Source organism: Heterodontus francisci, chromosome 12, assembly GCF_036365525.1.
Source record: "Heterodontus francisci isolate sHetFra1 chromosome 12, sHetFra1.hap1, whole genome shotgun sequence".
Taxonomy (NCBI): Eukaryota; Metazoa; Chordata; class Chondrichthyes; order Heterodontiformes; family Heterodontidae; genus Heterodontus; species Heterodontus francisci.
In genome coordinates, this window is record NC_090382.1 from 85519744 (window position 1) to 85533242 (window position 13499).

The 13499-nt window shown below is 43.5% G+C and overlaps 1 protein-coding gene across 1 annotated transcript in view; it reads left to right on the top strand.

Annotated features, from left to right (window-relative positions):
• The window catches only part of LOC137375969 (organic cation/carnitine transporter 2-like), a 128950-nt gene that overhangs the window by 91319 nt on the left and 24132 nt on the right, over nt 1-13499 (top strand). The window lies entirely within an intron of this gene.

The following is a 13499-nucleotide window of genomic DNA, read 5'->3' on the forward strand; positions in this document are numbered from 1 at the left end:
AGTAATAATAGGAGTCCTTTCAATGAATCAGGATGCTCGAAGACTGTATCCACACACACTGTACTCAGGTCAGCCATCTCATTTGACGGTTGCCCACCTCCCTCTGGAATGTGTCTTTGCAAAGCAGGTGTGGAAAGAGATGCAGTGGTTTTTGTTGAGGTTCACCCCAAGCAGCTCTGTAACACAGGAGTCTGTGCTCTACGGGCTGTTCCCAGGGACGCACACAGAGATAAACATCAATTGTTGCTGGAGGACTATCAATTCGGTGAAAAATGCCCTTTGTTCTGCCCAAAACCTGCTGGTCTTCCAGCACAAAGAGTTGTCCATGACTGATTGTTGCAGACTGGCACATTGCAAGGTCCAGGACTACGCACTAAAGCTTGGGCAGCCGCAGCAAAGGCTCAATGGGGAAAGACCACTGTGTAAGGTCCCCCCACCAAGCTGAACTGAGGGGCTGGATCCATGGGAAACCCCTCGAACTGTATCGGGAAAATTTTCGTGTGCTGTAAAATGTATATGGCATGAAAAATGAAATGGAAGGGTTGTGAGGCAACTCACTCCTGTATTGAAGGAAACTGATCTCCTTTGCTCTGTTTGTATTTTTTGACTTGTTTTTTGGAACTGGTTAGTCATGTATTTTTTCCAGATTTTTATGAATAAAGTATATTTTGGAAATAAAAAAAAATCTCATTACCAACCCAAACCCGACAGCTCTCTTTCAGCTACTCCATCTCCCACCGCCTGCCTGGTGTGTCTGTCCAGTTGTAGATCTTCCTCCTCAGGTCTTCTGAAGGGCTTGTTGGTTGCTGTTCATCCACCCGTTACTTCCGTGCACTGATTATGCTTTCATTTGTAAAGATATAGAAAGGTTCATAATTAATTCAGCATTTAGTTTCATCCTGGTGTCTGGAGGCATTCTGCTGTAAAAATATCATCAGGTGCAAACAATGCAGCAATCCCTTCACTTTTCACTGAAATTCGACAACCCTGGATCTCAGAAACTGGGTTAGGAACAGTAGAATGGTGGGAGAGAAATGTGTGGCTGTGGGCAGGTGTGGTCCAGCCTTTTCCAAGTTTGAAGTGTGATTCTTTCCAACAGCTGGGAACCAGAAACAACATAAAGACGAAACAAGTATCTTGTAGTGATGTAGCATCGACTGCCTATGCTACCTCTCTACATTGCCAAAGTGAGGCAGTAGAGAGATGTCTCTTCTAAATTTAACCAATAGGATATTCCTGGTACTTCCTGCTTGCAGTAGACTGAACGCATGTACACAAGTATTAATGTATAATCATTTATCATTAATCAAGCATTGTCTAATTTTGTCCTGTTAAAATAACTATCTGTGACAAATCATACGCATGTTGTTTATGAATGATTTTTTTTTCCATAGGACATGGAAAAATCTCCCCCCATTTCAAGGTATGACTCAGCTGCTTCCAGAAAGCAGCATGGGTATTCAAGCAAGTCTTGTTTTGCCAGAAATGTTGGAGGAATTACAACAGCAGAAACGGTCTGAAGCCATAGCAGGCAGACCACCAGCATCCTCTATTATCCCACATAGCTTGACTATAACAAGCTACAGAGTTACCTTGACCTCACCAAATAGCAATGTTTAAAAAGGCTATGCCACACTAAGGAATCCATAAATTTGTGCATCTTCTCAGAGGTAATTTTAACCCTTAGCTACCTGAAGGAAACCAGATGGGCAATTCAAATTTCCCAGATTACTTACCCACCCTGAAGTCACTGAGAACAGACTGTTGTCAATTTTAACTTGCTGCGCTGACCAACAACACCTTCCAAAAGCTGACAATGTCCTCTTATTACGTGTTCATGTCAGGAAAATGAGAGCTGACTGCATTCTAATTGGTCAGACTGAACAGGAAACATTCCCACCAGGTAAAGTGGGGGGAAGTGAATTGGGGCAGAAGAGTCCAAAACAGATAAATTATTTTACTTCCCTTGTCGGACCAGGAGCAGCAGGAGTCCTCCTTCAGAATCCATGAGGAAAACGTAGGCATTCCTTGCAATGGGTTTGTGCCCCCTCCACCCCTTTGCCCCTTTCCAAGCGGAATGGGTCCAGCACCCATCCTACCACTTAATGTCAGTGGCAACTTCCAGGAGATGTAATTTTCTGCTGCTTCTCATCCAGTGTGGATTGAATGTCATCTGGGAGCATTTAAATAAATAATTGAAATACGTAAAGCTTAATTTCTGCACCAGCAGGGGAGTTTTGAACTATTTGGCAATATGCTTAAGGTTTAGTTAAATGTGCCACTGAACTTGTTTCCTCAAGGCCAAATAAGCATAAGTTGGGAAATCAAAAATATTCATTCAGGGTAATATAACAGTAAGTGTTGTAATAAAGGTACAAGCACAGAGCAGGTCTAGAGGTGCTAGAATTGGTAGTTTAAACAGGGTACTAAAAAAGGGAATCGAGGATTTATTTTAGATCATGGATGAGCAGCTGTGACCTGTTGTTTGAAATTCCCGTACCATGTGAGAACTTCAGGACACTTCATGTGTCTTGGGCGACCACATGTGTAGGAGTAGGACTTTTTCCTTGAGGGGTAGCTGGAGTCACTGTGAAGCATCAGGGAGTAGGAGAGTTTTCTAGATCGTACATTCCAGGAGGTGATCGTACATTCCAGGAAGAGTTCACAATAGTAGGTGGGTGGCCATCCGGAAGAGTAGGAAGAGGCAGGAAGTACAGGAGTCTTCAGGGTGTGTGCCACTCTCAAACCGGTACTCAGCATTGGAGACTGCTTGGAGTGACGACACCTTGAAGGAGTGCAGTTCAAACCATGGCAACAATGGGCACGGACTGTACAGGAGGGAGAGGCAAAGTGTAGAAATAGAGTTGTTATAGGAGATTCCATTGTCAGAGAGACAGACATGCATTTCTGTAACCGTTATCGTGAGTCCTGCATAGTGTGTTGCCTCCCTGGTGCCACGGTAAAGAACATCACAGAGAGGGTGTATAATATTCTGCAGGAGGAAGGGGGTGAGCCAGAAGTTGTGGTACATGTTGGTACCAATGACATAGCAAGGCCAGGTATTGAGGTCCTACAATAAGATTTTCAGGATCTAGGGAGGAAGTTAAAGAGTAGGACCTCAAAGGTAGTAATCTGGATTACTCCCAGTGCCATGTACTAGTGAGAGTTACAATGTGCGTGGGTCCCATTGTTCAACTCTCCACCTGATCACAGCAAGTGTTTTGTTATTAGGGTTTAACCCCTTGGTGTTTTATTTTTCAAATAAACCAGACAATGACAAGTTTTCTTGTAGGTTTGAAAATGCAGAAAATCAATTGTTTTAATATGCTTTATCCCAAAATTGTCACAACTGCATCCGCTCATGCATTTGCTCGCGCATGCGCACACTCCCACAAGAAGAGACAGATAGAGACGGAAGAAAAAGGCAAGTGATTTAGTTGCGGGGAGATGTCTGATAAACCTGTTGAATTCTCTTGGAAATCAAATTCTTGATATGTGCAGGTCTGAGATGATTGTAGATTTCTCTCTTAATTGAAAGTTCAGTTGAAGACAGTAAATCACTTCTAGTTCACTGCTGTATAATATAGATGTAGGATTCTATAGCTTGGGACATGCCTCCTGACTTGCTGGAAAACAAGCTGCTTCTCTCTTTTTCTCTCTGACTCTCTCTCTTTAGGCTGTCTTTTTAAAAGGTAGAACTGTGTGACTTCTCACCTTCTGGTAGGAGACATTCTCATCTCTTCCCCATGGGGATCGCACAATGGTCCAGGACATGGTTACTTCACACCTTCCTTGTTGCAGAAGAAAACATTCAATTGATAACTCCTATCTTTGAAGATTTGTCATAGAGAGATATAGCACTGAAACAGGCCCTTCGACCCACCAAGTCTGTGCTGACCATCAACCACCCATTTATACTAACCTACATTAATCCCATATTCCCTACCACATCCCCACCTTCCCTCAATTTTCCTACCTACAGTAGGGGCAATTTACAATGGCCAATTTAACCTATCAACCTGCAATTCTTTGGCTGTGGGAGGAAACCGGAGTACCTGGCAGAAACCCACACGGTCACAGGGAGAACTTGCAAACTCCGCACAGGCAGTACCCAGAACCGAACCCAGGTCGCTGGAGCTGTGAGGCTAGCCACTGTGCCACCCACTGTGCTTTGTCTTTGTCAGAAAGTTTGAATACACAAAGGCCAATCCTTTTCTTGGGTGGCCATCTTGGACAATTGTTCACTTTTTAAAATAAAGTTCATTTTTAAAAGACAAAACTCAGTTTTTTCATAACTCTTCAGAGCTAGAACATAATTTGGATCATCGCACCTCTTGTGTGTGTGACACCTCCCCCCTAAAAAGGAAAAAATGAAATTCCTTGGATTTCATTTTTTGATTTTTCTGGGGTTTAGAAAGAAGGAAAAAAGAAACAGTAAGAAAGTTTAAGGTCACACCACTGTACACATTCATGTCATTCTCTCCTGCATCTTACAGCTGCTGTTTGTAATAGTCATTTTAGGTTCACGCTTAAGTTTTTTCATCATCCTTCCTTTGGATGAGGTACCATCAAAAATCACATTTCTTTTGGTTTGTGTGTTGTCAGATGGGGTTGTAGTTTCTCTTGCACCAGTTTGTACAACTTTAGGATCATTAAGCTCCAGGACCATGTGATTGTTGGTGAGGCTTGCAGTATACAGCTTATGGCAAGGTTCCCTGTTTGTACAAGCTTTAATCCCTTAACTACTGCTTTCACAATACATTGTGTTGACTATTCAGGTTCTGGCACATTAATAGTCTTTATTTCTAATGATGGTTGATACATGATGGTGGGTGATACATTGTTTTTTAATCCTTGCAAGGCATCTGTGATTTCTTCCTGCCCCTTGTTCTTGCTGAGTTCTGACTCTGAATTGGTGGGTTTGATTAATTTTGGATTTGGAACCTTTAGGGTACATTACTTCCCTTTCCCACAAGTTGTGGGAGTCAGTTGCCAGCATTCGCCAGAGCTGGCGGGCAGCCATAAAGACAGGGCTAAATTGTGGCGAGTCGAAGAGACTTAGTAGTTGGCAGGAAAAAAGACAGAGGCGCAAGGGGAGAGCCAACTGTGCAACAGCCCCGACAAACAAATTTCTCTGCAGCACCTGTGGAAGAGCCTGTCACTCCAGAATTGGCCTTTATAGCCACTCCAGGCGCTGCTTCACAAACCACTGACCACCTCCAGGCGCGTATCCATTGTCTCTCGAGATAAGGAGGCCCAAAAGACTTCCCTTTCCTTTCACTTCAGAGATAGGTGTTTCCCAAATCTGCCCCATATCCTCTGGGACACTGGTGCTCGTAGGTGGTTGTCCAGCTTCCAATACACTCCCCTGTGGCACTTCAACTAGGTGAGGCATCTCCCTCACTCTTGGCTTTCCTGTTTGGGAACTTTCCTTGTCCCTATTTAATCTTTAAAAAGGTTTCAGCTAACTATATCTCTGGTACTTTTCCTTCAATCTTTGCAGCTTTTATCTTAGCTTCTTAAATCCTTTTGGCTCTAACTGGGTCCTTTTAAATTCTTCTGGCTCTGTCACCACCTGCAGGATTTTTGGGACTTGCCCAGCCCTCTGCAGCTTTACACGGTTCTGTTTACTCCCCTCAGTTTCTTCAGTCTCCGTGGACTTCCGGACACTCTGGATACAATACTGTGCTGCATACCGAATCATTGCCCAGCAGTAGATCTATCCCCAACATGGGTAAGCTCGGAATGATTCTGACTGTCACTACCCTAGTGACCAAATTACTCTGTCGGTAAATTTTAACTTAGGGAATCTTCAAGCATTTGCGAGTAAGCCCTTTTACTAATACCGTGTATTTGTTCTACTTTCCGGTAGCATTTCTGTCAGTTTGGCTGCCAGTAGGGTTTGAAAACAACCGGTATTCCTGAGGATGGTTATCTCCTTGTCTGGTTCCTGGGCCAAAAAATAAGTAATTTTTTCTTTGTGTAGAAAGATCTGGTATGTGCTCTGCTCTTGAGTTATATTAGAACACAAGCTTACCACTTTCAAAGCAACAGACATGGGCTTGACTGCAGTGCCTCTTGCTGGTTTTTTTCAACATACCAACAATTGGCCTGATCATGTCCACGTTTGCCACACTGGAAACTTGTCTGGCGAACCCCTACTGGTTTGTCACCTGGGTTCTTTCTTTTAAAAGTTGGAGACTGGTCTGGTTTGCCTTCCCTTCCCTCCTTTTCTCTCAAACCCATTTCATCTTCTTCTGCATCCCTACTATCTCTCCCTAGCTTGTAAGAGTTACGTGACCCAAATTTACTCTGAGTTAGGGATTTGTGTATTTATTCATAATCATCGGCCATTTTAGCTGCTTCCCTTGCGCTTGTGACTATTTGTTCTCCAATGAGGGTTCTTAAACGAATTGGGATGCTATTTTTGATTTCTTCCAGCATCATCACTTCTCTCAAATTTTCATATGAGGGTTCGAGGTTGGGCGATCGTATCCAGCAATCAAAACCCAAATGTTTAATTCTTTCGAATTCAATGCAAGTCTGTGTGGGTCTTTTCCAGGTGTGTCAGAAATTATGTCTAGATGCTTCTGGTACCAGCTCCTGTGCAGTTATAAGTGCAGTTTTAGTTTGTTCATAATCAGAGGAACTTTCTTCTGATAACAGGGAAAAAGCTTCACGAGCCCTACCCATGAACTCGCCTTGTAAGAGGAGAGTCCAAAATTCTTTCAGCCATTTTAGCCTAGTAGCTATTTTCTAAAATGAGATAAAATATGACTCAACCTCCTCCTCATTAAATTTTGGCACTAACCGTGAGTGTCTCAATACATCAAAGTTTTGCTCTGAATGTGGGATAGGATTTGAGTGGCTGGCAGCATTTTCATTTTGGGTTTGCAGACTTGCTAACTCGGACTTTCTTGCTGCTTCTTCGCTTTGCATCTGTCTTCTTTTTACTTCTGAAACTCTCTCTCTTCTTTTTCCTTTTGAAACTACAATTGCACCCTTTTCAACTGCAACTGTATTTCTGCCCTTTTCATCTGCAACTGCATTCTAGCTACAATTTTTTTTTTCAAATGCTGGTTCCATGCTATCTTCTTCTAGTTCGGGGGTAAGTTTAAAATGGTTGACTAGAGTTTTTAGCTAGGTCAGGTTTCTTTGCTTTTTGTCTGAAAGTTATTCTCACCTCTGTAGCTAAGCTTTACAAATCTTCAAAACTTAATTTGTTTAACTTATCATAGGATATTTCACCCTGATCTACAAACTCCTTAGCATTAAATGTGGCCATCTCTTTTGTTTCTAGCACCATAGAGAAAAAAAACAGGAGAATATAAGAAAACCTGTTTGTTTATTTTTTCTCCACAATTTTAGAGATCAATTTTTCTCTTTTCCAAATCTATCATTTATCTGGTGGTGCAGATCCTGGCTTCGAGCCCCCAATATGTTACGGCCACATGGTGCGATGTGGGTGGTTCCCACTGTTTAACTCCCCACCTGATCACAGCAAGTGTTTTGTTATTAGAGTTTAACCCCTTGGTGTTTTTTTTTCAAATAAACAGACAATGACAGGTTTTCTTGTAGGTTTGAGAAAAACAGAGAATCAATTGTCTATTCATCAATACGCCTTATCCCGAAGTTGTCGCAACTGCATCCACTCACGCATTTGCTCGCATGCGCACACACACATACACACTCAAGAAGAGAGGGAAGAAAAAGGCAAGTGACTTAGTTGCGGGGAGAGGTCCTGTTGAATTCTCCTGGAGATCAAGTTCTCGATGGATGCAGGCCTGAGATGATTGTAGATTTCTCTCTTAATTGAAAGTTCAGTTGAAGACAGTGGATCACTTCCAGTTCACTGCTGCAAAATGGAGGTGTAGGATTTTACAGCTGGGCACGTGCCTTCTAGCTTGCTGGAAAACAAGCTGCTGGATGTTGTCTCTCTCTCTCTTTCTCTTTCTCTCTGACTCTCTCTCTTTAGGCTGTCTTTTTTTTAAGGTAAAACTGTGTGACTTCTCACACCTGGTAGGAGACATTCTCATCTCTTCCCCATGGTGATCCCAGAATGGCCCAGGGCGTGGCTACTTCACACCTTCTTTGTTTCAGAAGAAAACATTCAATTCTGGAATGTTTTAGGATGGGGTGCATGTGATACCTCTTAGCTTTGAAGATTTGTCATTTGTCTTTGTCAGACAGTTTGAATACACAAAGGCCAATCCTTTTCTTAGGTGACTATTTTGGACTATTGTTCATCTTTTAAAGTAAAGGTTCTTTTTTAAGAGAATCAGCCAGTTTTTCATAACTCTTCAGAGTTAGTCCATAATTTGTACCATTTCCAGTGTGCATGACAGTGGCTTGAAGCTTGGTGCAGGAGGGAAGGCTTTAGTTTCTTAGGACATTGGGTCCAGTTCTGGAGCAGAAGGCACCTATTCAAAGGGATGGATTGTACCTCAACAGGACTGGGATCAATGTCCTCATGGGAAGATTCACGAGTGTGGCTGGGGAGGGTTTAAACTAAATTGGTAGGAGGGTGGGCGCCAGCATATAGAAGTAGAAAAGAGGAATAAGGTGCATAATGTGAGAGTGTTGGACAGTACTAGAGAAGGGAGTAGTTACATATTAGATAGGAGCAGACTGAGAAGGACTACGAGGAATGCAAAAATAGGATTACAATGCACATGTGTAAATGCACAAAGTGTGGTGAATAAGCTTGGTGAGCTTCAAGCACAAATAGTATGGGAATATGAGGCAGTGGTAATAACGGAAGCATGGCTTAAAGATGGCGAGGATTGGGCACTTAATATACAAGTGTATAAAGTGTTCAGGAAAGATAGAGAAGGAAAAAAGGGAAGTGGGGTGGCAGTACAGCTCAGTGTTGGAAAAGGAGGATATCTTTGAGGGGCAAAGGACAGAATCCATGTGATTAGAGAAGGCTTCCACTGCTATGTCCAGACTGGCCAAGAGAGTGTGGGAAAATGGCACACTGACACGGAACACAAAAGTCCGAGTGTATCAGGCCTGTGTCCTCAGTACCTTGCTCTATGGCAGCGAGGCCTGGACAACGTATGCCAGCCAAGAACGACGTCTCAATTCATTCCATCTTCGCTGCCTCCGGAGAATACTTGGCATCAGGTGGCAGGACCGTATCTCCAACACAGAAGTCCTCGAGGCGGCCAACATCCCCAGCTTGTACACACTACTGAGTCAGCGGCGCTTGAGATGGCTTGGCCATGTGAGCCGCATGGAAGATGGCAGGATCCCCAAAGACACATTGTACAGCGAGCTCGCCACTGGTATCAGACCCATCGGCCGTCCATGTCTCCGCTTTAAAGACGTCTGCAAACGCGACATGAAGCCCTGTGACATTGATCACGAGTCGTGGGAGTCAGTTGCCAGCGTTCGCCAGAGCTGGCGGGCAGCCATAAAGACAGGGCTAAAATGTGGCGAGTCGAAGAGACTTAGTATTTGGCAGGAAAAAAGACAGAGGCGCAAGGGGAGAGCCAACTGTGCAACAGCCCCGACAAACAAGTTTCTCTGCAGCACCTGTGGAAGAGCCTGTCACTCTAGAATTGGTCTTTATAGCCACTCCAGGCGCTGCATCACAAACCACTGACCACCTCCAGGCGCGTATCCATTGTCTCTCGTGATAAGGAGGCCCAAAAGAAGAGTTGAGAAGCAAAAAGAGTTATGAACACTTTACTAGGAGTATTCTATAGGCCTCCAAATAGTGAGAGAGAGAGATAGAGGAGCAAATCTGCAAGGAAATCACAGAGGTGTGAAAGAACTATAGAGTGGTGATATTGGGAGACTTTAATATTGATTGGGATTCGAGTTAAGGGTAAGGAGGGAGAGGAACTTCTGAAATACGAAAAGCAAGAAATAAAGTAAGGTAGAATGTCTAGATTGGAAGAGGGTTAATTTCAATGAAGGGATTTAGCAGGATAAAATGTAACCAAAGACCGACAGGAAAAGCTGTATCAGAAGAATGGGTCATCTTTAAAGAAGAGATGCTTCAGGTACAGGCTGGATACATTCCAATAAGGGCAAAAGGATAAAGGAACCAAAGCCAGATTCCTTGGATGACAAGGGAAATAGAGATTAAGATGAAGCAAAAAAAAGAGCTTGTATGATGCATGTCAAATGAATTATTCAGGTGAGAACCAGGCCATAGACAATATGTTGAGAGGGGAGATGAAGAGGAAAACAAGACTGGCAAAGAGAGAACATGAGAATAGAATAGCAGTCAACATAAAAGGGAACCCAAAAAAGCTTCTACTGGCATGTAAATAGTAAGTGGATAGTAAGAGGCAGAGTGGGACTGTCAGGCAAACCCACCTCTCCTCACCTGCCAAGACTGAGGCACACACAATTTCACCACATGAGCATTAAAACTTAAAATTGCAAGCCCCTGACTGGAAAGATATTTGCATAGTAACAGATAATGTTGGAACCTGACCTGCCCTTTGACCCGTTCAACCAACAATGGACTTTTGATCACCAGACGTTGAAGGTGGGGGGAGCTAGCATTCCAGGTTGATTGCTAAGATAGCAGAATCCACAGACACAGAAGAAGTGGTCAGACCAGTTTTAGTCACATGACTAGCTGGCTGTTGCAATTGGAACTTCCAACAGAGAGTTTGAAATCAGAAAGCTGTGCGCTCCTGGAACTGAAGCAGAACCTCCATCTCTTTCCCTCAGAATGGGGCAAGCAAGCCCATAGTAATTCTCAGGGACACAGGGGCCACCAGATCCCTTTTACTGGGAAAAGGCCTGACCTTTCCCCCAGAGACTGCAGTGAACACCAAAATGGTGGTAAATAGTATTGGAGGGCAGTGTATGCCTGTACCTATACATCGGGTGCACCTGGAGTGCAAGCTAGTTTCAGGACCGGTGACCGTAGGGATTGCCCCTAGTTTGCCTGTAGACGGGGTTGACCTGCTGCTAGATAATGATCGGGCAGGGGTGAAGGTGATACCCCCCAGTAGTGAAAGATAGACTGCTGGAGGTCAGAGAGAAAGAGAGTGGCAGGATACGGTCCCCTGCAGAGTCACTAAATGTGTCGTGGATCAGGCCATGATCAAACCAGCTCCCCCAGAGGAGACTGCATTGGCACTACAGGTAAATGACCATGAGGTCTGCCTGTTTGAAACTTTCTTTGGAAAGTTAGGAGACCCAGGGAATTAATTAAATGAATTTTCCCTGGGTGAGGCTCAGCAAACTGACCCAGTATCGCGAGAGTTAGCACAGGCTGCCCAGTCTGAAAGTGAAGTAGATGGAGTCTCTGACTGCCACTATTTAAAGAATGAGGTATTGATGAGGAAATGGAGTTTTCCTCACAGACAAGAGGGCAAGGAGTGGACAGTAGTTCACCAGTTAGTGGTGCCACAGAGATACCGGGGAAAAATATTAAGGGCCCATGAGACTACAGTGGCTGTACATGCTGGTATACGAAAGACCAAAGCCCACATAAGACAACAGTTTGACTGGCCAAAACTCCACAAAGATGTGGTGGAGTACTGAAGGAGTTTCCATATGTGCCAGGTTTAGGGGAAATCTCAGCCTACAGTGAAACCTGCACCCCTAAGTCCTGTGCCGGTGTTAGGAGGACCTTCCAGCAGAGGGCTAGTGTACTGTAAGGAACCCCTGCAGAGAACAAAAGGGGACACCACACGGCTGGCAAAAATTTAGAAAGAGAAGCTGAAAAAGCGACTAAGAAGGCAGGTTAAGGGGAGTTTGGGAAGAATCCCAGATGTAAATCCCTACCATCCAGTCAACCAACCCTGAAAAATGTGAAAAGTTAGACCCCACGTCCTCCTATGTGAATGCAGACTCTAAAAGCACCCCACCAGAGTTGCTAACAGCATTTACAGGAACCTGCAGAGACAAAGAGAGACCTCTAGGGGGTATAGAAACCTGGAATGCTAGCTCCCCCCACCTTCTACGTCTGGTAATCAAAAGTTGGTTGAATGGATCAGGGCATGGTCCTTTGTCCTTTGTTCCAACACTGTCTGTTATTATGTAATTATCTTTCCAGTCGGGGTTTTGCAATTTTAAGTTTTAATGTTCATGTGCCTGTTTTTCATGTAGATAGAGCTGCTCGTCATTCAAGATATTAACACTCTCGCTGCACTAGTGCTTTGTCTTTCACAAGCATGAACACACTCTTTGCATTTGTCTCAGGACATCTTTGTTATTTAATCTCTCCTGCCCTCTGCCCTATTACACACCTTCCCTTTTGTTCTCTTACCCACCAACCCATGAACCTCCTCCCCCCTCTTCACTTGCTTTAAACCTAATATTTTTCTAACCTTTGCCCGTTCTGATGAAAGGTCACAGACCTTAAACGTTAACTCTGCTTCTCTCTCCACAGATGCTGCCTGACCTGCTGAGTAATTCCAGCACTTCCTGTTTTCAGATTTCTAGTATCTGTAGTATTTTGCTCTTATATAAGTACAAGTTCTTTCTTTTACTCGGGACTGATAATTTCCAGATTGTGGATTATCTTACTATACTGAAATATTTCCTGTCTTCTCTCCAATTCATTGCTCAATTCCTGCAGAGCGAATTGCAAAATACCTATATTTATTTGTACCTCTTATTCATTTTTTCTTGTTTCTGATTACTTTCCTTTAATTGAGAACAACTTTCTCTCAGCATAATTATTACTGTCATGCAGGCCCCCACCTGACAAGAATGAGGCACATTAATTTTGCCACATGGACATGAAATTTCAAATTTTTGCTGGGAAGAAGAGAAGGTCTGTGGCAAGAGGTTGCCAGGCTTCTGGCTGGAAAGACGTTTTTGCATATTAACTGACAGTGCTTGTAGACAAAGGAGCTACTCCATGCTCCAATTCAATCCACAAAAAGACATGGTCAGGCCAGTTAGTCAAATGGCACACTGGCTGTTGCAGAGTTTGAACTGAGAGTTTTAAATTGGAGAGACAGTGTTTGAACTGGCAGAAAGCTCTTTACTCCTGGATTGAAAAGACCCCCTCTCCTGTCCTGTCTGTTCCCATCTCTTTCTCACGGAACTCCAAAAATCAACTGAAGACACTTGAACCTCAAGAGAGAAAAGTCTCTTACAGTGAACAAGATTTAAGAAGAATACTGGGCCCCAATGAAAACAAGATCCACCTACAAACAAGGACTCTACAGTGAGCTCGAAGACCTGTAACAAAAGCTCTTCAGATATTGCCTCAAATCTTTCCCCTTTATTTTCTTCTGATTTTTTCTGTCTATATTTGCATGTATATATTGCGTGTGCATGCTAGCGTGTGTGCCTGATTATCCGTAGGCATCAACCGAATTAGAGTGTAAGTTTAATAAAATTTCACCTCCTTTAAACCTAAGAAAGCCTGTTTGTGCTCGTTTCTTGGCCTTATAATTGAAAAGTGGTGAACAAGGATTCACCAAGGGGGTGCTAAAAACAGTGTGTTTAAAAATAAAACCCTGTTACAGTAAGACCAGGTGAAGGCTGAGACAGAACCCTAGACCTCTTTCTCA